A 26,793-nucleotide genomic window follows, 5' to 3' on the forward strand; every position below is an offset into this window, starting at 1 on the left:
TGCTTCTAGTTTTTGCCCATTCAGTATGATATTGGCTGTGGGTTTGTCATAAATAGCTTTTATTATTTTGAGATACTTTCCATCAATACATACTCTATTGAGAGTTTTTAGCATAAAGGGCTGTTTAATTTTGTGGAAGGCATTCTCTACATCTATTGAGATAATCATGTGGTTTTTATCTTTGGTTTTGTTTATGTGGTGGATGAAATTTATAGATTTGCATATGGTGAACCAGCCTTGCATACCCAGGTTGAATCCTACTTGATCATGGTGGATAAGCTTTTTGATGTACTGTTGGGTTTGGTTTGCCAGTATTTTATTAAAGATTTTTGTATCAATGTTCATCATGGATATTGGCCTGTAGTTTTCGTTTTTAGTTGTGTCTTTGCCAGGTTTTGATACCAGGATGATGTTGGTCTCATAGAAAGAGTTAGGGAGGGTTCCCTCTTTTTGTATTGTTTTGAATAGTTTCAGCAGGAATGGTACCAGCTCCTCTTTCTGTGTCTGGTAGAATTTGGCTGTGAATCCAACTGGACCTGGCCTTTTTTTGGTTGGTAGGCTATTAATTGCTGCCTTGACTTCAGACTTTGTTATTGGTCTATTCAGAGTTTCAACTTCTTCCTGGTTTAGGCTTGGGAGTGTGCGAATGTCCAGGAAGTTATCCATTTCTTCCATATTTACTGGTTTATGTGCACAGAGCTGTTTGTAGTAATCTCTGATGGTAGTTTATATTTCCAAGGAATCAATGGTGATCTCCCCTTTATGATTTTTCATTGCATCTATTCGATTCCTCTCTCTTTTCATTTTGTTACTCTAGCTAGCAGTCTGTCTAATTTTTTTTTTTATTTTCAAAAAACCAGCTCCAGGATTTATTGATTTTTTGAAGGGTTTTTTGTGTCTCTGTCTCCTTCAGTTCTGCTCTGATCTTAGTTATTTCTTATATATTTTTTTTTCTAGGCGTTTCTCAATGGTTGATAGATAGAGAGGGAGAAGGGAGATCTTAGTTATTTTTTGTCTTCTGCTAGCTTTTGAGGTTTTTTTAATCTTCCTATAGCTCTTTCAATTTTGGTGAAAGGGTGTCAATTTTAGATCTTTTCTTGCTTCTCATGTGGGAATTTATTGCTATAAACTTCCCCCTAGACACTGCTTTAAATGTATTCCAGTGATTCTGGTACATTGTGTCTTCATTCTCATTGGTTTTGAAGAACATTTTTATTTCTGCCTTCATTTCATTGTTTATCCATTCATCATTCAGGAACAAGTTGTTCAGTTTCCATGTGATTGTGCAGTTTTGAGTGCTTTTCTTAATCCTGAGTTCTAATTTGATTGGTCTGAGACACTGTTTGTTATGATTTTCATTCTTTTGCATTTCCTGAAGAGTGATTTACTTTCAAGTACGTGGTCAATTTTAGAGTAAGTGTGATGTGGTTCTGAGAAGAATGTGTATTCTGTGGGTGGGGTGGAGTGTTCTGTAAATGTCTATTAGGATCCCTTGGTCCAGATCTGTGTTCAAGTCCTGGCTATCCTTGTTGACTTTCTGTCTCATTGACCTGTCCAATATTGTCAGTGTAGTATTAAAGTCTCCTACTATTATTATACAGGAGTCTAAGTCTCTTTGTAGATTGTTAAGAACTTGCTTTATGTATCTGGGTGCTCCTGCATTGGGTGAATATATTTAGGACAGTTAGCTCTTCTTGTTGCATTGATCCTTTTATCATAATGTAATGCCCTTCTTTGTCTGTTTTGATCTTTTTCTGTTTAAAGTCTGTTTTATCAGAGACTAGGATTCCTACCCTTGCTTTTTTTTGCTCTCTATTTGCTTGGTAAATCTTCTTCCATCCCTTTATTTTGAGTCTATGTGAGTCTTTGCATGTGAGATGGGTCTCCTGAATACAGCACACTGGTGGGTCTTGACTTTTTATCCAGTTTGTCAGTCTGTGTCTTTTGATTAGGGCATTTAAGTCATTTACATTCAACATTCATATTGTTACATTTGAGTTTGATCCTGCCTTTTTATTACTGGCTGGTTGTTTTGCCCATTGGTTGATGTGGTTTCTTCATTGTATCATTGTTCTTTACCATTTGGTATGCTTTTGCAGTGGCTGATATTGGTTGTTCCTTTCCATGTTTAGTACTTCCTTGAGGAACTCTTGTAAGGCAGGTCTTGTAGTGATGAAATTTCTCAGTAATTGCTTGTCCATAAGGACTTTACTTTTCCTTCACTTATGAAGCTTAGTTTGGCTGGATATGAAATTCTGGGTTGAAAGTTCTTTTCTTTAAGGATGTTGAATATTGGCCCCCACTCCCTTCTAGCTTGTAGGGTTTCTGCTGAGAGATTCACTGTGAGTCTGATGGACTTTCCTTTGTGGGTGACTTGACCTTTCTCTCTGGCTGCCCTTAGGATTTTTTCTTTCATTTCAACCCTGGTGAATCTGATGATTATGTGCCTTGGGGTTGCTCTTCTTGAGGAGTATCTTGTAATGGAACAACAGTCACTGGGCTAAGTTGAGGGGGTGGAGGGGAGGAGAGGGACAGTGGGGGGGGCAGGGAGGATGGGGAGGGATAACACTGTGAGAAATGCCTGATGTAGGGGATGCGGGGGATGGTGACAGCCAACCACCACAGCATGTATGTACCTATGCAACAATCTTGCAGGATGCAGGATGTGCACATGTACCCCAGAGCCCAAAGCACAATTAAAAAAAAAGAAAGAAAAGAAATGGAAAACACTACTTATCAAAATTTGTGGAATGTGGCAAAAGCAGTGTTTACAAGGAAACTGATAACATTGAATGCACAGAAATGTTAGAAAAGGTAGAAAAGAGAAAAAAGTCTAAAAGATAAAATTAGGAAAGAAATATCTAAAATCAATGTTATAAATTTCTACCTTAGGAAACTAGAAAACAAGAGTAAATTAAATACAAAATAAGCATAAAAAAGGAATTGAAATTAGAGTAGAAATCAATAAATTGAAAATAGAAAATCAATGGACCAAAACCCAAATTTGACTATCTGAAAAAGATTAATAAAATTGGTAAGCCTCTTGCTAGAGACACTAATAAAAACAGATGACCTACATTACTAACATCAGAAACAGAAGGAGCCATCAGTATAGATCCTATGTGTATTAAATGGATAATTAAGAAATGCCATTAATAACTTTATTATTATGAATAATAATAATGAATTTGATAACCTAGATGAATAATAATGAATTTGATAACCTCATGAATTTGATAACCTAGATGAAATAGACCAATACCTTGAAAGACACTCTTTGTCAAAACTCACATAAGAAGAAACAATCTTATCTGGCCTACATCTATCAAATAAATTAAATAAATAAGTAATAACCTTCAAAAACAGCAAGAACCAGGCTTGGGTGGGTTCATTTTCAAATTCTAGTAAACATTTAATAAAAAAATTGTATCCATTCTCTACAGTCACTTTCAGAAGGTAGAAGCAAAGGGAATATTTTCTAACTCATTGTGTGAGGCCAGCATTATTGTAATACCAGGCAGAGACATTATGAGAAAACTTTGGCCCATATTACTTCTTCATATAAATACAAAAATCATCAACAAAATATTAGCAAATAGAATCCAACAATTTTTAAAAATAATTATACACCATGACCAAGTGGGATTTATTCTAGGTATTCAAGGCTGGTTCAACATTCAAAAACTAATTAATATAATCTATCACATCACAGGCTATAAAAGAAAAAATCTCATGATCATATCTATAGATGTGTAAATGTATTTGACAAAATTCAACACATTCATGATAACTTTTAGCAAACCATGAATAAAGGAAAATTTACTTAGCTTGATATAGAATATCTGAAAGAAAAGTTACACTAATATCTTACTTAATGGTGAGAAACTAGAAACTTGAAACTCAGAAACAAGGCAAGAATGTCTTTATTTATTGCCCCTTTTTGTTTTAAAATTTTCATTTAAAATTTTATTTTTAGTTCAATAGTTTTTGGGGTACAGACAGATTTTGGTTACATGGATAAATTCTTTAGTGATGATTTCTGAAATATTAATGCACCTGTCATCCAAGCAGTGTACATTGTACCTGATATACAGTCTTTTATCCTTCCCTTTCCCAGTTTTCCCCATCAGTCCCCAAAGTTTATTATATCATTCTTATGCCTTTGTATCCTCATAGCTTAGTTCCCACTTATAAGTGAGAACATACAATATCTGATTTTCCATTTCTGAGTTACATCACTTAAAATAATGGCCTCCAGCTTAATTGAAGTTGCTGCAAAAGACATTATTCTATTCCTTTTTATGTCTTCATCCCTTTTTAACATTATACTGGAAGTCTTAGTTAATACAATAAGATCAGAGATGGGAATAGAATGAATACATAATAGAAAAGAATAAGTAAAACGATCTCTGCAAAGATGACATGATCATCTGTGTAGAAAATCCAAATGAACTGACATTTAAAAATTCTATGACTAATCAGTTATTACAACAAGTTCTAGGATACAATATTAATATACAAGTCAACTGCTTTCTTATATACCAGGAATAAACAAGTGGAATTTTAAACTGAAAACACAATTGTTTACATCAGCACTCCCAAAACTGAAATTCTTAGGCATAAATTGAATAAAATACATACAAGATCTCTATGTGGAAAACTACAGAACTCTGATAAACAAATTATAAAAGAAATAAATAAATGGGGAGGTGTTCAATATACCTAGATATAACAAATACAAGACAATATTGTCAAGATGTCACTTCCCAGCTTGATCTATAGATTCATTGCAATTCCAGTCAATAGCCCAGCAAATGATTTTGTGGATCTGGTAAATGGACTGTAACATTTATATGGAGAGGCAAAAACCAAGAATAGTAAGCATGATATTGAAAGAGAATAATGAAGTTGGAGGGCTGACAATACCCAACTTCAAGACTTATTATAAAGCTACAGTAATCAAGACAGTGTGGTGTGAAAGACAAATAGATCAATAAGTGAAATTAGCCAGACATGGAAAGGAAGCATTCCATTTCTTCACTTACTTGTGGAATCTAACAGAAAAAAAGTTAAATATACAGACATAAAGAAGAAAATATGAGTTACCAGGAGTGGGTGGGAGGAAATGGAGAGATGTCAGTCAGAGAATACAAAGTAGCAGAAATGTAGGATGAACAAGTCTAGCGATCTAATGTACAACATGAAGTCTACAGAGGACCATATTCGGTAATAAAATTGTACTGAATATGGCATTCATGCGTAATGAGTAGATTTTGATGCTCTCGTCACAAAAACAAAAATAAGAAAATGAGTAACTATGTGAGATGATGGATAGTTAATTTGCTTCACTATAGTAATCCTTTTACTATCTATATGTATCTTATAACATCATACTGCATGCCTAAAATATACACAATAAAATTTATGTGTAAAAAAGAAATGTGATTTTTAGATTGTCTTAAAATAACTTCCTACAAAAACTTATTCGTCCAAAGGAAGAAAGGGTGAGTTTTTAGTTGAGAAGCCTGGCAAACACTGCCTTAATCAAGTGATTAAAGCGAACATTGTCAATAATGAATAAGTTTAAATTCTGAGACTCCTGTTAGAATGCAAAGTAAAGAACACAACCTCAGTATTATATAAACGTTAATTTCCTTTTTTCAGTTTTCACTTTGGATTATATAGAAGATTGTCTTCATTGGTATGGAACATATATTAATGTATTTAAGGAAAAGGAGTATCATATGAAAAATTTACACTCAAATAGTATAACAATTTTTGAAAAATTTTACAAATTTTCTGTTGTTTGAAATTATTTTAAAATAAATTCAAAAAATATGTTGACAGTCTTAATTGCAATTTACATTCCATGTCTTGTTATTCTTGCTTTAATAAACATATTGGTTTATGTTTATGCATTCAATGAAATCAATTAAATTGGTAATATTGTTAGAAATTTTTCAGAGATTAATTATAAAAGAATTAAATTTTGTGTACTGAATTGAAGTTTAATATAAGTTCCCAGAAATCATGATGCACTGTTACATTTATATTACATTCTAGAATAATTCAAATATTTTATAAAAACAGTGAATCTGTAAAAACTTACAAAAATTATGACAAATATTTTTTCGTATTAATAATATAATAAAGAACAAATTTAGTTTTAGCTTAAGGAAAATCTTTAAGTCTCAAATATCAATCACTTGTTGATATCCAATTGTTATTCAAATTTAATTGCTGGAAACTTGTTAAGAATTGTTAAGGCAAGCAAGACGGAAAGATCATCTAATTTATTTAAGACCATAATAGAATTTTTCTAAGTTATTACAAAACAATTACTTAGAGACTGAAAATTTATTTTGCTTTCCTAGATTACATGATCTAGTTTCTTCTCATCTTTTTAGAGGTTTCAGAAACTCATGTGCCTTACACAATCAGGTTATCAGAGGATGTCATATTTGTATAGTTCAGCCATTAGATAAGGGCTTATGGCAATATTCACTGAGTCTATGGAAAAAATAACCTATTTTGTCAGATTATTTCCTCTTTGAATCTGAAGATACCATTAAAATATTTGATGTAGCAGTTTACTAAATGATGTCAATTATTTAACCTATAGAAAATGAGCCGTTTGAACTGTAGTCACCCATAGAACAGATTTCCAATTTTGGTCAGTAGAGATCATTGTTCAGGAGTATGTGTCTGTGAGTGCTTGAGAAATAGAGATAGAAGGAGAGAGAAATAGAAAGAAAGAGGAAGAGAAAATGAGTGAAAGATGAAACTTTTATTTTCATTTATGATATTTATTTGGGGTTAGTAGCTTCTTTTGAAACAATCTAAGATCCTAGACTCATAATTTAAGCGTGTAATGTAAAACGGAATTATTGACATCTCAGAGCAATTTGTGATGAAGAAACAACAGATGATATTCAAGTGCCAACATGCAGGCCGAGAGGCCTCGATAGTTCAGGCCATTCTTGGACCTGCTGTGGGCAACTTGATATGCAGAACCACTTTTGCTTCACGTTTTAGAAGTTTCCTCATGCTGGAGGCATTCAGAGCCACAGAGTTATGTGTTTCCCCAGTAGGCCATGAAAAGCCCTATCAGTTCCCGAATGTTTTAAAAAGAAAACAAACAAACAAAAAAAAAACAAAAAAAGCCATGCTAGCCTTAGAAAAACCTGAAGTTTTAATTTGATTTTTGAATAGATCTGATACGCATTTTAATGCTTGATCCTAAGTGGTGCATCAAGGTTAGTCAGCATTGCAGTATCATACTCATTATCGAGAAAGTTCACAGCTTTCCTCTCATAAAAAAGAAAATCATCTACTTTTCCTTGGACTTCCCATGAAGAAGTCCCATATCTCACAATTTCTGTTGATGTCATGATTTTGGAACATTCTTAAGATACACAATAATACAGCTTGCTTCTCTGAATACCATGCTCCAAAAGAATGCATAAAATTTCAGAGTTCACAGAAATTCCAATGGATAGAATGAAATTTGAACTTTTTGGAAATCTGTAGTATCGTACCAAACAATTATTTATTTTCCAAAACACTTGAAAAAACTTAAAGTTTTTTATATACTTTTTTCTGGCAAGGAGAGTTAGTTGGAGGGAAGTTGACTATGATGACCAAGTACCTCATTCTCAGGATCCTGAGACCAGACATTATCTTAGGCTTTAATATAGTTACAATTAGTATAGAATGCTGAGTTTTAAGGGGTCTAGGAGGCTTCAAATGGTGTAATATGAAGTATAACCCAAACTTCTTGAATTGAGTATCATTATCACAATTTTGGCCATATTTGCATATGACCTATACTCCCATTTACTAAAAAAATTTTTTTAAACCATAAACTCACTTTATGTTTTAGAAGATTTATTTGAAAGTGAAACTTAGGACAGGCATAGCGGCTCATGCCTGTAATCCCAGCACTTTGGGAGGCCTAGGCAGGCAAATAACTTGAGATCAGGAGTTCAAGACCAGCCTGACCAACTTGGCAATATCCCATCTCTACTAAAAATACAAAAATTAGTTAGGTGTGGTGGTGCCTGCCTGTAATCCCAGTTACTCGAGAGGCTGAGAAAGGAGAATCACTTGAACACAGAAGACAGGGGTTGCAGAGAGCTGAGATCATGTTACTGCACTCCAGCCTGGGTGACAGAGTGAGACTGTGTTTCAATAAATAAATAAATAAATAAATAAATAAATGTGAAACTTTATAGCACTATTTCATAATGTCTATCCATTGACCAAAAAATAGAAAATAACCATAATGTAAATTAGTTAACAAAAGAGCTCATGTTTCCCACTGGAAAATAACTTTGTTTTTGCTGTCATATAGCCCTAGAGTAAATATTTGTTTTTTTTTTTTTTCTTTTTCTTTTTGAGATCGAGTCTTGCTCTGTCACCCAGGCTGGAGTGCAATAGCGCAATCTCTATTCACCGCAATCTTTGCCTCCTGGGTTCAAGCGATTCTCCTGCCTCACCCTCTCAACTAGCTGAGATTGCAGGTGTGCACCACCATGCCTCACTATTTATTTTATTTTATTTTTTATTTTTAGTAGAGACAGGGTTTCACCATGTTTGCCAGGTTGGTCTTGAACTCCTGACCTCATGATCCACCCACCTCAGCCTCCTAAAGTGCTGAGATTACAAGCTTGAGCCACCGGACCCAGCCTAAATATTTATGTTTTATATGTAGAATTCCAATATTTGATTGGTGACCCTGGGTAGTCTTTTGTCATATCATAAACACAGTTTTCTTGCTGGTAAAATGGAGATAATTTCACCTAACTTTTAGTGTTGTTCTAAAAAATATAAGCATAATAAAATGATATAAGAAAACTGAATAGCAACACTGGGACAAAGTAGGCAATCAGTAAATAGCAGATCTTATCATACGGATGTGTTAAACTGTTTTCTGCAATTTTCTCATCTCCACCTGCTAAAATGTTACTCAAGATCTAAATTTAAAAATTATTTCTTCCTCCAAGATTTGTTCTATTTTTCTTACTATAAACAAAAAATTTTAACATTTTGAATAATTTAAAAGCAAAACATAAAAAAGAAAAATTAAAAATGCATTCTTTATCTTTTATTGCATGATTTATCTCAGTTTTAAAAGAAACAAGGGATAATTAATCCAAATAGTGACTTTTTTTTTTTTCAGTGAAGGGATGTTTTCATGAAACTGGTTTGTTTTTTAATTAACAGAAGGAAGATTTTACATTGTGTTATGATTTATTTTTAAGTTGTTATGACAATATATACACACGAATTGCAGGAGAGAAATGTTTTAAAACAGACTATTGAGACTAAGGAGATTATAACTACAGGCCCTAATGACTAATTATAAAAGCTCCTATAAAGAACCAAATTGTGTTCATGCATATTTTTTAGCTTTACTTGAAACAGAATGTCGAGCACACTAAAATTTGCCAGAGTAAGTGCTTCTCCTTTTAATGACCTGAGACATATTTTGTTTCTGTACAGTTGGATAAATTCCTATCAGGACAGCAGGCTATTAAACCTGAAGAGATCAGAGTATACCCCAAGCTAGAATAATGGCAAATGGCTAATAAACATCTTCACCCAGATAATAATTTTTCCTAGTATTATTAACATATTTCAAATAAGGTTGTGTAATTAGTAAGTAGGTATTTAAGGTAGTTTAAAAATGAATTCCGCTGTTTATTACTTTTAATTTTTTTTACATAGAATGCTTCCAGTTTTTTAACCATTCAAACTTTGGCAAATTTACAAGACAATAACTGAATATCTCCCAAGCAGGTTAAGTAAAACATACATAGTATGAAACCAGTTCTTCTCCACAATTAAATTCAAGAGCAATAAAGTAGCAGATATGCATTACCCCAATTCTTACCTGATAATATTTTGTCTTATTTAATTTCAGTCTATGCTGAAGATAAAAATGTGAAGATTTTTCCCCCTATGATTCCTGCAGGCATTATTTGCACTCAGAGGTTGTACCTTTCTTTTAACACTCTGCATCATTTTTCAACTGCTGCCGTAACAAATTAGCACACATTTAGTGATTCAGAACAGCACAAATTCTTTGCATTTCCGTAAGTTAGAAATCCAACATGGGTCTTACTTGGCTAAAATCAAGGTATTAGCAGAGCTGCTTCCTTATGGAGGTTCTGGAGAGAACTTATTTTCTTGCCTTTTCCAGCTTTTAGAAGCAAACTGCATTCATAGTGCTCCCTTTCTCCATCTTCGAAGCCAGCAATGTCTCACCTCTGACACAGACAGAGAATGCTCGCTGCTTTTAAGGACACAAGTGTTAGATTGGACTCACCTAGATAATCCAGGATAATCTCTCAAAGCCCATACCATTAATCATATTGACAAATGTGAATATGTAAGGTCACTTATTCACAGTTGCCAGATACTAGGACTGCAACATCTTTGGAGGTCATTTTTCTGCCTTTCATACACTGTGAACTAAGAAGGCTAGTATGCTTTTACTATGAGGAATACCTGTTGCTATCGTTTTGCTACAAGTCTGTTTGTCAAGGGTCTGGGGAAAGCAATAAAAGAACAACTTTTCATTCTACCTTGTTAATACTGAATCACTTATAATGGTTTACATATTTTAGGAAGAAAAATGAGAGAATGTAAATAATGAATGCAAAAGTGTATAATCTTTGGATCCATTATTTCCATGAGGCCAAGAAACTGTAGTGCTGAGATTTAATCCCAGGCAGCTGGGTTGCAGAGGATCTCAACTATTAACCACCCTTCTATAGAGCACTTTATGCAGTGGAAGTATTTCCCACCTTAATAAGTTGATATTAGACTTAAATAATCAAATGTATATGAAAGACATAGCACAGTACTTTAACCTAGGTCCCTACTCAAGACTGCTAATCACCCTACCTCTGCACACATCTGTTTAAGCCAAGGTAAAACAGAATAATAGTAAGATGCCAGAGACGACTTCCTTGGGAATGAGAGGAAACAAGAGAAGGAAAAATTAGGCAGAAGAAGAGGGAGAAGAAAGAGGGACATGCTTTCTGTATTTGACAAGAGACCATATAGGGTAGTGGTTAAAAGCAGAGACTTTCTAGAACAAGATTTGAACACTGTGTGCATTCAATGTAAATATCAGCTTGAATCTCGTATTTAATGTTTCTCAAAATGTTTGGATATTTATCTTCCCTAAGTGCACTGCTCCTTAAGTAAATGGTTATCTGTCTCTTTGTGGAAGGACTAGGGAAAATTATTACACTATATATTTAAGAAATGGTTTGGTTAGCTTCCTCCTGAGGAACTGGTCTTTTCTTCAAAAAATGGGTCTAAGTCTATGTATTAGTCTGTTTTCACACTGCTGATAAAGACATACCTGAGACTGGGAAGAAAAAGACGTTTAATTGGACTTACAGTTCCACATAGCTGGGGCGGCCTCAGGATCGTGGCAGGAGGGGAAACATCCTTCTTACGTGGTGGCAGCAAGAGAAAATGAGGAAGAAGCAAAAGCAGAAACCTCTGAGAAACATATTAGATCTCATGAGACTTATTCACTATCATGAGAGTAGCACAGGAAAGACTGGCCCCCATGATTCAGTTACATCCCCTGGGTCCCTACCGCATGTGGAAATTCTCGGAGATACAATTCAAGTTGAGATATGGGGTTGGGGGACACAGCCAAATCATATCATCTGTCCCTGGCTCCTCCAAATCTCATGTTCTCACATTTCAAAACCAATCATGCCTTCCCAACAGTCCCCCCAAATCTTAGCTTATTACCTAAAAGTTCACAGTCCAAAGTCTCATCTGAGACAAGGCAAGTCCCTTCAGCCTACAAACCGGTAAAATCACAAGCAAGCTAGTTACTTCCTAGATACATTGGAGGTATTGGGTATATAGAGCTGTTCAAAATAAGAGACACTGACCAAACTAAAGGGGTTATGGGGCCCATGCAAGTCCGAAATCCAGTAGGGCAGTCAAATTGTAAAGCTCCGAAACGAACTCCTTTGACTCTAGGTCTCATATTCAGGTCATGCTGATGCAAAAGGTAGGTTCCCATGGTCTTGGGCAGCTTCACCCCTCTGGCTTTGCAGGGTGTAGGCTTCCTCCTGGCTGCTTTCACGGGCTGGCATTGAATGTCTGGAGATTTTCCATGGACATGGTGCAAGCTGTTGGTGGATCTGGGGTCTGGAGTATGGTGGCCCTCTTTTCACAGCTCCACTCAGCAGTCTCCCTGCATTTGCCTTTCCCACTGCCCTAGTAGAGGTTCTCCAGGAGGCCTCCACCCTGCAGCAAATTTTTCCTGGGCATCCATGCATTTCCATACATCTTCTGAAATCTAGGCAGATCCCAAATCTTGGTTCATGACTTCTGTGCACCTGCAGGCTCAATACCACATGGAAGCTGCCAAGGCTTGGAGCCTCTACCCTTTGAAGCCATAGCTGGAACTCTACATTGGCACCTTTCAGCCATGGCTGGAGCAGTTGGGACACAGGTCACAAACCCTTTGGCTGCACGAAGTATGGGGACTCTGGGCCAAACCCATGAAACCATGTTTCCTTCCTGGGTCTCCAGACCTGTGATGAGAGGGGCTGCTGCAAATCTCTGACGTGGCCTGAAGACATTTTCCCTGTGGTCTTGGGGATTAACATTAGGTTCCTTGCTACTTATGCAAATTTCTGCAGGCAGCTTGAATTTCTCCTCAAAAAATGAGTTGTTTTTTTCTACTGCATTGTCAGGCTCCAAATTTTCCAAACTTTTATGCTGTGTATCCCTTTTGAAACAATGCTTTTAACAGCACCCAAGCCATCTTTTGAATGCTTTGCTGCTTAGAAATTTCTTCCTTCATTTGTTTTATTTATTTTAGGATTCTATCATCTCAATTGAGTACCTTTGTATCAAACTCTCTAACTCTGCCCCAGTCCATAGGAGAAAGCCATAAAACTGCATGATAGGCACCTATGAATGCTTTTTAATTGCAACTTCTTCGAAATTTAAAATTATTCAAATATAAAATAAAGGTTATTAAAAATAAAATGCTAATCACTATTATGTAATTGATACTGTTTTATATAGATTGTTCAAAACAACACTTTTAATACACATTGTAATTGTCTTGTAGTTATACAATCTAGTAGAACTGCATTTTTCTAACATAATTATGAGTATTATTAATTATAGTTGCTATAAGCATTATGATGTAATACAGAGAAATAAGTCTAAAATTGTATAATCAATTCAATCTTGTCAATAGTTGTATCGTTAAGGATCTGCTAACCTATCTAAGTGGCTTGGTCAATTGGATTATAAAAGATACCACTTCACTTCTTTGATTACAACTGAATAGAAAGCATTCCATGATAGGCTGGGTGCAATGTCTCATGCCTGTAATACCAGCAGTATGGAAGGCTGAGGTGGGTGGATCACTTGAGGCCAAGAGTTTGAGACCAGCCTGGTTGACACGACAAAACCCTGTCTCTACTAAATATCCAAAAAGATTACCTGAGCGTAGAAGTGTGTGCCTGTAATCTCAGCTACTCGGGAGTTTGAGGCATGAGGATTGCTTACACCTGGGAGATGGAGATTGCAGTGAGCCATGATCATTCTACTGCACTCCAGCCTGGGTGACAGAGTAAGACTCTGTCTTAAAACAAAACAAAAAGACGCACGAGTATACTTTTCTGAGCCACCATGAACAAAGGCAAAAAGGCATTGGCACCACCATGATGACAAAAATGAAAATTTTCCAACAACAATGCCACATTAACATGGAATCAGAAGAAGCAGTGTAGCAATTACAGAAAGGGAGAGAAAGAACATTAATTGTTTCCGACAGTCTCATCTCTGTGTTTGAAATTCTCCAGATTGTGGAGAAAACAAATTGCCAATTAAGTGACTCATACACTGCAATTACATTCTATAATCTTTCTAAGTTTATTTCTGCATAAGTTGTAGTTTACTTGTGCAGAAAGCAAAAAACAGCTGATAACAGGTAAGGCAGAAGGTGAAGTCAAAGTCCATTTTATATGGAGAAGAAAAATTTATTGGCATACTTATTAAAAATTATAGTTCACCAGGTACTATATTCTATCAAAGTAAAATGTAAGAAAGGAGGAATATTATAAGGAGTAAAAAAAAAAAGAACCAATGATACTAAGAGAAAGTTGAGGGGGGGAGATTTAAAAAAAAAATACATATAATTAGATAATATAAAATTAAACATATATTATATTAAAAGCAAAATGAATAAATACTTCAAACCTCATTTCTTAATCATTTTATTATGATCTGTGCTCTTTTTTTTTTTTTTTGAGACGGAGTTTCTCTCTTGTTACCCAGGCTGGGGTGCAATGGCGGGATCTCGGCTCACCGCAACCTCCGCCTCCCGGGTTCAGGCTATTCTCCTGCCTCAGCCTCCTGCCCAGATAATTTTTTGTATTTTTAGTAGAGACGGGGTTTCACCATGTTGACCAGGATGGTCTCGATCTCTTGACGTCGTGATCCACCCGCCTTGGCCTCCCAAAGTGCTGGGACTACAGGCTTGAGCCACCGCACCCAGCCGATCTGTGTTCTTTACATTATTTGTATCTATTAAATTTATATGGTGGAAATTCCATGTAGTAGCACAATACTGCTTATCTCTTCCCAAAGTCATGTTAGTAGCTTAAAATTGGTCATGGTGGGAATACCCATTTCGTGGAAACTAGCAAATGCTGTAAGTCAGGGCACTCTCCTCTCTTTTGAATTGCTGGTTGTTAAACAATTTCCAGCGCAGCACTGCATGCAACTTTACATAAAGCCATTTTTCCTTCAGATGAAAAACCATTTTTCCTTTGTCAACACTGAAGAAACAGAGTGTAATCCTTCCTAGGAATATGTACAGATGGATCTCCTGCCTTGCCAGGAATCCAGGGCCGGAATTTGTAAAACTCCTGGTCCTCTGTGTGAGCCTAAGCAGCTGCTCTGCAGAGACTCCATGCAGCTCTGTGTATCAGACCCATGGCCCTGGTGCCATGGGCTCACAAGGGGATCTCCTGATCCACAGGTTACAAAGATCCATAGAAGAAGCCTGGTTTCCCCAGTGGGGTCGCACTATCACTCACTACTTCCCTTGGCTAGTTGCACCCCACCACACTACCACCTCCAGCCCCTGCTGCTTTTCTTCATCTCTGCGGGTGGAGTCCCAATATGAGAACCCGGGTATTTCAGTTGAAAGTGCCCCTTTTCATTCTTCTTCATGAGTGCCACAGACCACAGCTGCTTCTAATTGGCCGTCCTGGATCAGGTGAACAATACTGTGTTCAGTATTATTTACTAGTCTTCTTTATTTTCTGAAGCTTCCTCCTTCAGTGATTTGGAAGTAAAAAGCAGCTTTTATTTAAATAATACTGGAATTTTTAGCTGATTAATGAGATCGTTTTGTATTCAGTATTTTTGATGGAATTTTAGGTAGAAGAGCACATGCATACCTAACTTGATATGGATATGCTATTAGGATAATGTAATATTTAAATGTGAAATGCTTTTAATTTTCTATGCAAACTGTCATGATCCTAAAATACAGACATAAACAAAGAGCTAAAATTGAAAAAGCAAAAGAGACTCAATAGTGTTTCCTCTGAAGTTCTTTGGAATTACCAATGGCTTTTATATTTGACTACCACATCTGCAGCTCGGGTTAAAGCAGACTGCACTTTCATTTTAGAAGAATAAACTGTTATTTAAAAAAATAGTTTAAAATTGTGCCATTCCTTTTTTATAGGGATGTTCATTTATTTTGCAATTCACTTTATAAGGATATTCAAATTTCATTCATTTTCCTGTTACCAAAAGCTTGTCTTTGATAGTACTTATATTAAATGGCCAGGTTTCTAAGACTAATAAGATAATAGCTAGTAAAGCAAAACAAAACCAATAATCAATCCACCAAAAAATAAAAACAGAATGCTTGGTGTCTTGGAAGGCAATTTGTAATATTCCACAAAGTGAAGAGTTGATGTCAAATCTTGCATTATTAAATGACTTTTCTCATAAATTACCTTGACACAATTTTGAAGTATTTTTTCCATCAATAAACCGATTTCCACCTAAGTGGTAAAATGAAGTTCAACTTGATTTTTATAGTGACAAAGATCATGCTATCAAATCAGATGGACCTATGTGAAGGCATTTTTTTAGACAAATATAGAAAATTAAGTGCAAAAGAGAAGTGCAAAAATAAAACTCTAATGTTATAACATAAGCTTCCAAGAGAAGTTTTCTTGCTTTTTTCTTTAAAATGGAGTTTACAATGGTTGACTCAATCTATTCTAGAAAATACTATAAAGCAAAATTTATTTTCTCATTGACTTAAAATTTTCATTTTGGTCATTTTGAATGCCTGAGAGATATTTATTTTCTATATTGTTTTATATTCTCATTGTTACTATTATTTGTTTTTACCTTCTAATCTTGTAAGGTTTTATTCTCACAGCCTTTCATTTTCTATGACTCTTGTTATTTCTAAGTCATTCTGTGGAACCATTTATAGCTAATGGAACAGATCTGTATCCTTGGATTGTTTCAACAAATTTGGTTTGCCTCTCTGGCTTGTAACTTCCTATGGTAATTTCTAGCTCCAGCTCTAACTCTGGAATAGATATCCAATAAATATCTACTAAGAAAATGAATAAACTTCTTGCCCTAGAAAATTTGACAACCTATTTGTAAGGTATATACATCATAGTTTTTATACATTATGAAGTCTACAGATTAAGGTGTAATAATTTATTGAAATTAAATTTCTCAATAAAAAAGTAGATGACTTTGTTGTATTCATCAAATGTGGCTTTGATTGTAGTATAATAGTAGATTTGTAATATGAGCTCCTAGTTGATACAATCCATTACTCTCAGTCTAAGAAGTGCATGCTACACAGGTAATGTGAACTCAGAGCTCATTAAATACTATGAATTCATGTTAAAAGTCAAGGGCTTGACAACATGTCTACTTAGAAAATCACATCGATAAATATGTACCTTTGTGAGATAACTATTAGATTGGTGCAAAGCAATTGTGGTTTCTGCCATTAAAAAGTAATGGTTAAAACCATAATTTTATTTTTGCACCAACCTAATGCTATCAAGAAGGCAAACAAAAACAAAAACAAAAAGTGCCAGAGTAAAATATCAAGTCTGCAGTCTGGGTGGTATGGATTTGATATTTTTGCGCCCCCTAAAATGTGGCTTAAGGAAAGTTGCTGCCTAAAAGATAAGAACACAAGCCTGGCTGGTTTTGCCATCTGCTGATTGTAAAGCCCCAGGCCTTTGAGTGAACATAAGCAGTATCCTGGGTGTTACAGCAGGGCTTGGGTGAGACCTGGTGCTGTGCTGCCTTCAAATCTGACCCAGCATAGTACTAATCATGGTGGACACAGGGATGCTTGTGTCATTGTACCGCTAGCTTTAGATGGTCAGAACATAGAATGAGAGACTCCAGTTGTTAGAATGTAAAGAAAGAGAAAAGAGTCTCTGCCTGAAAACCCAGAGCATTCTTCTGGCCTTGCCCCCCAGACCATAAAGACAGTATCTCTATAAATCTGCGAGAACCACAGTGTTACTGGGGTTGAGGAGTCCTGTAAAGTAGATCCAGCTACGATCACAACACACATGTCCTTTCGAATATCTGGAAAGCCTTCCCAAGAAGGACAGGTAAAAACAAGCCCAGACTGCAAAAACTAAAATAAGCACCTGACTCTTAATGCTCAGAGGCAGATGAACTGAGACTCGCTGGCTTCAGAAAGTATCAAACCAACCAGGAAAACATGACCTCTTCAAATATACTAAATGAACTAAGGCACCAGGGACCAATCCTGGAAAAGCAGAGAGATATGTGACCTTTCAAACAGCAAATTCCAGTAGCTGTGTTGAGGAAACTCAGAGTAATTCAAGATAACACAGATAAGGGATTCAGAATTCTATCAGATAAATTCATCAAAGAGATTAAAATTTTAAAAAATCAAGTGGAAATTCTGGGGCTGAGAAACACAATTGGCACACTGAAGAATGCATGAGAATCTTTTAACAGCAGAGTTGATAAAGCAGAAGAAAGGGTCAGTGAGCTTGAAGACAAGCTGTTTGAAAATATTCAGACAGAGGAGATAATAATAATAATAATAATAATAAACATATCTACAGGATCTAGAAAGTAGCCTCAAAAGGGCAAATCTAAGAGCTGGCCTTAAAGAAGCAGTAGAGAAAGAGATAGGGGTAGAAAGTTTATTCAAAGCGATAATAAAGACATTTTCTTAACCCTAGGGAAAGGTATCAATATCATGTACAAGAAAGTTACAGAACACAAAGCAGCAAACCACTTCAAAGTATTAATAATAAAACCTCCAAAAGTCAGGATAAAGAAAGGATCCTAAAGGCAACAAGAGAAAAAAAACAGACAACATACAATGAAACTCCAGTATGTCTACTTTTCAGTGGAAACCTTACAGGCCAGGAGGAGAGGAAAGACATATTTAAAGTAATGATGGAAAATAATTTTTACCCTAGAATAGTAGATCTCTTGGAAATGTCTTTCAAACATGAGGGAGAAATGCAGACTTGCCCAGAGAAACAAAAGCTTAGGGATTTCATCAACACCAGACCTTTTAACATTTCTTGTAGGACAGGAGTACTTCATTCAGAGAGAAAAAAACATTAATGAGCAATAAGAAATCATTTGAAGGTATAAAACTCACTAGTAATAGTACATACATGAAAAACACAGAATATTATAATACTGTGACTATGGTGTGTACTTTTATATAGAAAGACTAAACAATGAAGCAATTAAAAATAACTACAACTTTTCAAGACATGGACGGTACAGGAATACATAAGTAGAAACAACAAAAAGTTAAAGAACAAGAGAATAAAGATAAGGTGTAGTTTTAATTAGTTTTCTTCTTGCTTGTTTATGCAAACAGTGTTAGGTTGTTAACAGGGTAAAACAATGAGTTGTAAGATTGTGTTTGCCAGCCTCATGGAACGTCAAAACAAAAACATGTAACAGATACACAAAAAGTAAAAAGCAAGAAACTAAATCATATCACCAGAAAAAATCATCTTTACTACCAGAAGACAGGGAGGAAAGAAAGAAGGAAGAGAACACCACGAAACAACCAGACAACATGTAACAAAATGGCAGGAGTAAATCCTTACTTAAAAATGATGTTGAATGTTAATGGACTAAACTCTCCAATCAAAAGACATAAACTGGCTGAAGGGATGAAAAAACAAGACTCAGTGATCTGTTGCCTACAGGAAACACACTTTGCCTGTGAAGACACGCATAGACCAAGGATAATAGAGTGGAAAAATAAGCTGAAAAGAGGACAGGAGTTACTATGCTTATATCAGACAAAATAGATTTCAAGAAGGGACAAAGAAGGTCACTATATAATGATACCTCTGTATCATTTCAGCAAGATAATATAATTTTAAATATATATGCACCCAACACTGGAGCACCCAAATATATAAAGTATTATTAAGGCTCAAGAGAGAAATATACCTCAATTCAGTAATAGTTTGAGGCTGCAGCACCTCACTTTCAGCATTGGACAGATCTTCCGGATAGAAATCAACAAAGGAACATCAGACTTAAACTACACTATAGACAAAATGGACCTAATAGATATTTACAGAGCATTTCATCCAGTGGCTGCAGAATACATATTCTTTTTATCAGCACATTTATGACAAACAAGTCATAAATCATTTAAGAAATCGAAATAATATCAAGCATTTCTCTGACTATGATCCAATAAACCTAGGAATCAAGAACAATAGGAATTTTGGAAACTGTGCAAATACATGGAAATTAAACAATATTCACCTGAACGACCAGTGAGTTACCAAAAAAATTAGGAAGAAAATTAAAACTTTTTTGAAACAAATGATAATGGATCCACAACATACCAAAATGTGTGAGATACAGCACAGACAGTACTAAGAGGAAGTTTATAGTTATGAGTGTCTACATCAAACAAGGAGAAAAGCTTCAAATAAACAACTTAACAATGCATCTTAAAAAACTAGAAAAATAAGAGCAAACTAAACTCAAATTAGTAGAAGAAAGAAACAGAGCAGAAATAAATGAAATTCAAATGAAGAAAACAATACAAAAGATCCGTGAAACAAAAAGTTGATTTTTTGAACAATTAACAAATTTGAGAAGACAACTATTGGCAAATCAGGAAGTGAGTCCTGAGCTATTTGACAGCCAGTCTCCTGGTGCCCTGATTTCGGACTTCTCAGTCTCCAGAATTGTAAAAAACTGTTTGTTGTTTAAGCCATTCAGTCTATGATCCAAATGGACTAAGACACTGGGGCTGAGGTCCTTATACACATTCTCTAGGTTGACCTGAAATCTCAGAGTCCCTGAAACACTTACTTAAGAAGCTGTGTTTTCACTATTGAATCAGCAGTATGATCTTAGTCTTGGCAAGAGCAGTGTAGTGAAGACCAGAGTCTTGTTCTAATAAATACACCTTGGCTGGCATAACTATAGAATAGAATCATTCCTCTTGCCTCCCGTTTTTGTTTCCTCTCTGCACCTTATGGCTATTTCTGATAAAAAAATAACTGCAAGATGCAGAGAGGCTGCGTGCTGGGAAGGATAGTAAGAAGCTGAAGATTCCACAGTCTTATAGTTTTGAGCTCATCAAGAAGTTCTTTCTTCTTTTCCTTTGGGAGGGGTTTTACTTGGAATTTTTGAACCTAAGAAATTTAGGAAACAGTTATTACAACTTTAAAAAGAATACTAGTGAGAAAATAAGCTTTGTAAGCAGGAGTTGGATTTTCAGTGTCATGTAAGATATTATCACAGCAAAAGCACAGGATTTGGGATCAGGAGACTTCAACTGTAGTCCCATCTCTGCCATTGACCAGCAATGTAACCCTGTGGACCTAATTTATTCTCAGTACAATGAGGTATTTAAAATATTGTATCTTTTCAGTCACACATTGCATGATACTACTATGGCTCTCACCACTCTTGTTAAATAAAGCATTCAATCCTGAGCTGAACTCTGAATCCTTAGTACTGCACTTGCTTTAAAATATATTTAGCTACTTCTTTAAAAAATGAGAACTAGCACATGCATTCCTTTCTGAAGCCACTGGGCTTTATATCAACTTGTTCTTGACAGTTTTATACTTAAAGGACAACATATATCAAGGGGATGGTCCTCTCTGGAACTCTTGACGTATTTTACATCACCATACCAAAGCACTTTCAGCTACTTATGCCAATGGTATGGTGGTAGTCAAGGTCTTAAAGTGTCCTTGGTTGACTTAAGCAAAATGGAGTGTTCTGTGCTTCTTAACACTTTGTATTATAAAGTATATATCTTATAGTGAGAATTGTGGGTAGAAAACTGCAATCAGTGATAAAACAAATACATCTTTTTGCAGGACACAGAAATCAGTACTCAAATTGTGTATGAGTATCCTTGAAAGCTCTAAAGGTCACTATGTTTTCCAGTGACAGTGGTAGGTTAATGCTCAATATTGCATTTGAGTAGCACTGATTTATTAAAATATAGTTTAGAAAAATAAGGTAGCCTAGCTGAATCCTAAATTAAGAAATTTGATGAAGTCTAGATGTTTTCCAAACTTTAGTCTGAATTAAGCATTTCTGATGCCAATAACTGTTCTGTTTTTTCTATATTGATGCTGTTTCTTCCAAAGCAGTTGCTATGCTTTGTAAGTGTACAGTCAGTCAAATATGGATGCTCTTGATTTATTCCTAAAGAATAATTTATGATCATGTTGAAGAAGGATTTATTGTTCTTCAAGCAACAACATAAAATTCCTGTTTTCTCCAATAAATCTAAAAAGTCATGGATTAAAATGTAGCTGCAAATGCAACAACCAACTTGGACAAATCTCAAAAACATTATGCTGAACAAAAGAAGCCCCTCCACTTCCATACCAACCTATGGTGATATATTTAAGAAAGTATTTTATTTTGGAAAGGCATAGAGAATCGGAGCAAGAATCACGGATTTCCTTAAAAGGGGCATAAAGGGTATTTTCTAGGGTGATAGCAGTGATTTATATCTTCTTTTGTGCAGTCTTTATACAGGTATAATACAAGTATCAAAATTCATTGACCTAAACACTTATGATCTATGAATTTTATTGCATGGAAGTTGTACTTCAATAAAAAATGATCCAAAAAAGAATATTCTAAAAAATTGATATTTGTATACAATAACAATTATTAAAACTTGCAAGTAAAAAACAATGGGGCCAGGCTTGGTGGCTCATGCCTGTAATTCCAGCACTTTGGGAGGCTGAGGTTGGCGTATCACGAGGTCAGGCGATTGAGACCATCCTGGCCAACATGGTGAAAACCCATCTCTGCTAAAATACAAAAAAAAATAGCCAGAGAGGTGGTGCATGTCTGTAATCCCACTTACTCAGGAAGCTGAGAAAGGGGAATCTCTTGAACCAAGGAGAAGGAGATTGCGGTGAGCCGAGATTGCACCACTGCACTCCAGCCTGCTGACAGAGCAAGACCCTGTCTCAAAAAAAAAAAAAAAAAAAAAAAAAGAAAGGCCAGGTGCGGTGGCTCATGCCTGTAGGCATGCCAGCATTTTAGGAAGCTGAGGTGGGCAGATCGTGAGGTCAGGAGTTTGAGAATAGCTTGACCCACATGGTGAAACCCCATCCCTATAAAGATGCAAAAAATTAGCCTGGTGTGGTGGCTGATGCCTGCAGTCCCAATTACTTGGGAGGCTGAGGCAGGTGAATTGCTTGAACCTGGGAGGCAGAGGTCGCAGTGAGCCAAGATTGTGCCATTGCACTCCAGCCTGGCACTCAATCATTTGAAGTTTATAGAAATTGTCCTGAAGACCAATGACAAGTGTAAAAAATATTTATTAAAATAAATTTACAAAATCTCTGCAGTGAGAGTCTGTGGCATTTAGGTCACAGTCCACTCTCTCCATCCCCAGCTCCGAACAAAAGAAGCCACAAAGTGTATGCAACTTAGAGCAGTGGGCTCTTTATTTCCCCAGATACCAGTTTAGACTATATAGGCTTAGCTTGAGATAAGCATACTGTTAGCATTTCTCTCCCCCACTCAGTTACATGTTTTCGAATCTCTATTCTACATCAGAATAGTTGAGATATCTGGGGCTTTCTTCTTCCATTTATCTTTAAACGACAGAGTGGACATTCTACCCTAGGAACTGCAGGCCAAGAATTCTAAGCCCCAATCACTTATGCTTTAACTTACTCATAGGGGAGAGATTTTATTCTAAGAGATGCAAGGCTACAGTAACAGAGGCTAATGACCTGACCCTGTACCCCGCTTGTATAGCATGATATCTGAGAGAAGTAAGTCTTTATGCCCATCTACAGTATCATAGCAGTAGTGCAGGTTTTGATCAGAGAGAGAAGCAGACCTTAAGAACAGAGAGTTCCATAGCTCTCCTCAAGAGAATTGCATTTATTTGGAACAGAGTGTGAAGAAGTCCAAACCTAAGGGCACTGTTGAAAACCGTAGGGATTTTGGTGGTAAACATTCAAGTAAAAGCTGATGGGCTCCTTAGAAAAGCAAGCTAAACTATAGACAAGCTAGAGGTTTAAAAAAGTACCAGAAAAAGAGAACACTAAGAGGAGCCCTGCTCCAGTCAGAACAAGTCCTAAAGATTAATCTGAAAAATTGCTCTTGCAGGATCCAGAATTTAGTTGAATCAGACTTAGAAGTAACTTACACTGCAAGGCACTGTTGAGAACACTAGGGTATTCATCTGGTAATTCGTGGAGGTAATTAGTGGTAATTAGCTGAATATGTTACCAACACAGGAAGACAAACTAAAAGAAGAGAGATCAAGAAAAGAGATGGTTCAAGAGAGCCCACCTAAAGTCACTGTCATAACACAGTGCCAGAATCTGGATGTTTGTGTCTTTCCCAAATTCAGATGCCGAAACCTTATCCGCAACACAGTAATAGTAAAAACTGGGGCCTTTAGTAAAAGGTGATTAGGTCATAAGGGTGGTACCCTTATGAATGGGATTAATCTCCTTGTAAAAAGGCCCAAGCAAACTTTCTGTCACTCTGTCATGTAAGGACACAGTGAGAAGTCACCGTTTATAAAGAAATGAACCCTCATCAGATGCCAAATCTGCCTGAACCTTGATCATGGACTTCCTGGCCTCCAGAATCATGAGAAATGAATGTTTGTTGTTTCAGTTTATATTGTTTTGTTGTAACATACTGATGAGTTAAGACACAGGTGCATACATTCAAGACTAAGGAATGGGATCAGGAATTACACATTATGGGGGAAGTAGACTTCACTTAAATAGTTCAGACAAGTTGCTAAACAAATAACCCACCAAACAATAATAGGAACATGGAGGGGAAAAGGATATCAGCATCCAGAGGTGCTACTTAAAATACGTGTTATTTAAAATTTCCAGTTTTTAACAAAAAATTTATGGGGCATGGTATAAAAAAAAGAAAATGTAACCCATACATAAAACCAAAAAGCAGGCCACAGAAACTCCCAATAAAGGTATTCAGGTGTCATATTTGACAGAAAAGACTTCAAGGAAGTAGTTTTAAACATGTTCAAAGAATGAAAGTAAGTCATATTTCAAAAAGTAAAGAAAGGTATGATGACTATGTCTTCTCAAGAAGAGAATATCTATAAAAAATAGAAATTATAAGAAGAAATATAAAGTTGTTTTAAAAAGTCCAATGATCTCCAGAAGGAAAAAATAAATAAAAAAAAATATTTTGCAAAATTATTGCCGAGAACTTTCCAAATTTGATGAAAAACAATAATTTTATAACACAATATGATACCACTGTATACCCACTAAGGTGGCAATAACCCCCCAAACTAGAAAATAGCAAAAGTTGGTTAGGGTTTAGATTGGAGCCCTTACACACCACTGTTAGGAATGTCAAATGATGCAGCTGTCACGAAAAACAGTTCACTTGTTATTCTGTAAATTAAACTAATATTTACCACCTTACTTAGCAATTCTATTTTTTTTTTTTTTTTTTTTTTTGAGATGGAGTTTCGCTCTTGTTACCCAGGCTGGAGTGCAATGGTGCGATCTCGGCTCACCGCAACCTCCACCTCCTGGGTTCAGGCAATTCTTCTGCCTCAGACTCCCAAGTAGCTGGGATTACAGGCACACGCCACCATGCCCAGCTAATTTTTTTAATATTTTTAGTAGAAACGGGGTTTCACCATGTTGACCAGGATGGTCTTGATCTCTTGACCTCGTGATCCACCCGCCTCGGCCTCCCAAAGTGCTGGGATTACAGGCTTGAGCCACCGCGCCCGGCCAGCAATTCTATTCATAGGTATATACCAAAAAGAATTGAAAACAGCCAAACAACAACATGCACATGAATGTTTATAGCAATACTGTGTACAAAATTCATAGAAACAACGCAAATTCCGTCAACAATCAAAAACAAAATGAATCAGTAAATAAAATGCAGTATAATAATATAATGGAATATTATTCAGCAATTCAAAGAATCATGTATAAATGTATAGTATAGTACTGATAAACCTTGAAAACATTTTGCTAATGGAAAGAAGCCAGACAAAAATATGACAGTGTATGGCTTCATTTATACGAAACTTTAAGAATAGACAAATTCACAGAGACTGAAAGCTCTCTTTGAATTTGTCTATTCTTAAAATTTTTTATTTTATTTTATTTTGTTTATTTATTTATTTTTTGAGACGAAGTTTCGCTGTTGTTACCCAGGCTGGGGTGCAATGGCACAATCTCAGCTCACTGCAACCTCTGCCTCCTGGGTTCAAGCAATTCTCCTGCCTCAGCTCCCAAGTAGCTGGGACTACAGTCATGCACCACCAGGCCCAGCTAATTTTTTGTATTTTCAGTAGAGACAGGGTTTCAACATGTTGACCAAGATGGTCTCAATCTCTTGACCTTGTGATTACAGGCATGAGCCACCGTGCCCGGCCTATTTTATTTTACATCTTTGAAGGGGTTTTAGATAAGAAAATGAAGAATGACTGCTTAATGCATATGGGATTTTCTTTGGTGGTGATGAAAATATTCCATAACATGATAGTGGTAATTGTATCAGTTGAACAATATAGCGAATGTACTAAATGCCATTAAACTGTATACTTTGGTTAAAATGGTTAATTGTATGTTATAACATATAATGCAAAAAAGTGAAACCCCACATTATCTACATATCCAAGAACCTTGATGAACTCCACATAACATCAAGGAACATAATCATAAGTAAAATAAATGCAAAGAGACTGATACCCAAGGACATTATAATAAACGTTTTGAAAGACAAAGACAAAGAAAATCTTAAAAGCAGAAAGCGAAAAATGACTTGTTATGTACAAGGGATATCCAAGAAGATTAACAGGTGACTTCTCATAAAAAAAGTAGAAGTGAGAAAATAATGCAATATCCAAAGTGCTAACAGAAAAACAAAACAAGCCACCAACCTAACTAACTTATAAAAATAAGTTGTAAACTAACTTATAAAAATAAATATAAAGTAAATATATTTCCAAATAAAGAAAAAGGGAGAATTTATTGTTAAGTGATTCTACATACAAGAAATACTAAAGGAAGTTCTTCAAGATGAAAGCAAATGATTACAGACAGTAATCTGAAGTCACAGGATAAAACACTGTGTCTCAGTGTCTGCCTTTATAAGAAAGGCATCTCAAATATTCTTTCAGCATTGACATTTCTATGATTCTTTACCACCACTGGCTCATAGCTT

Source organism: Callithrix jacchus, chromosome 2 (genome assembly GCF_049354715.1).
Source record: "Callithrix jacchus isolate 240 chromosome 2, calJac240_pri, whole genome shotgun sequence".
Taxonomy (NCBI): Eukaryota; Metazoa; Chordata; class Mammalia; order Primates; family Cebidae; genus Callithrix; species Callithrix jacchus.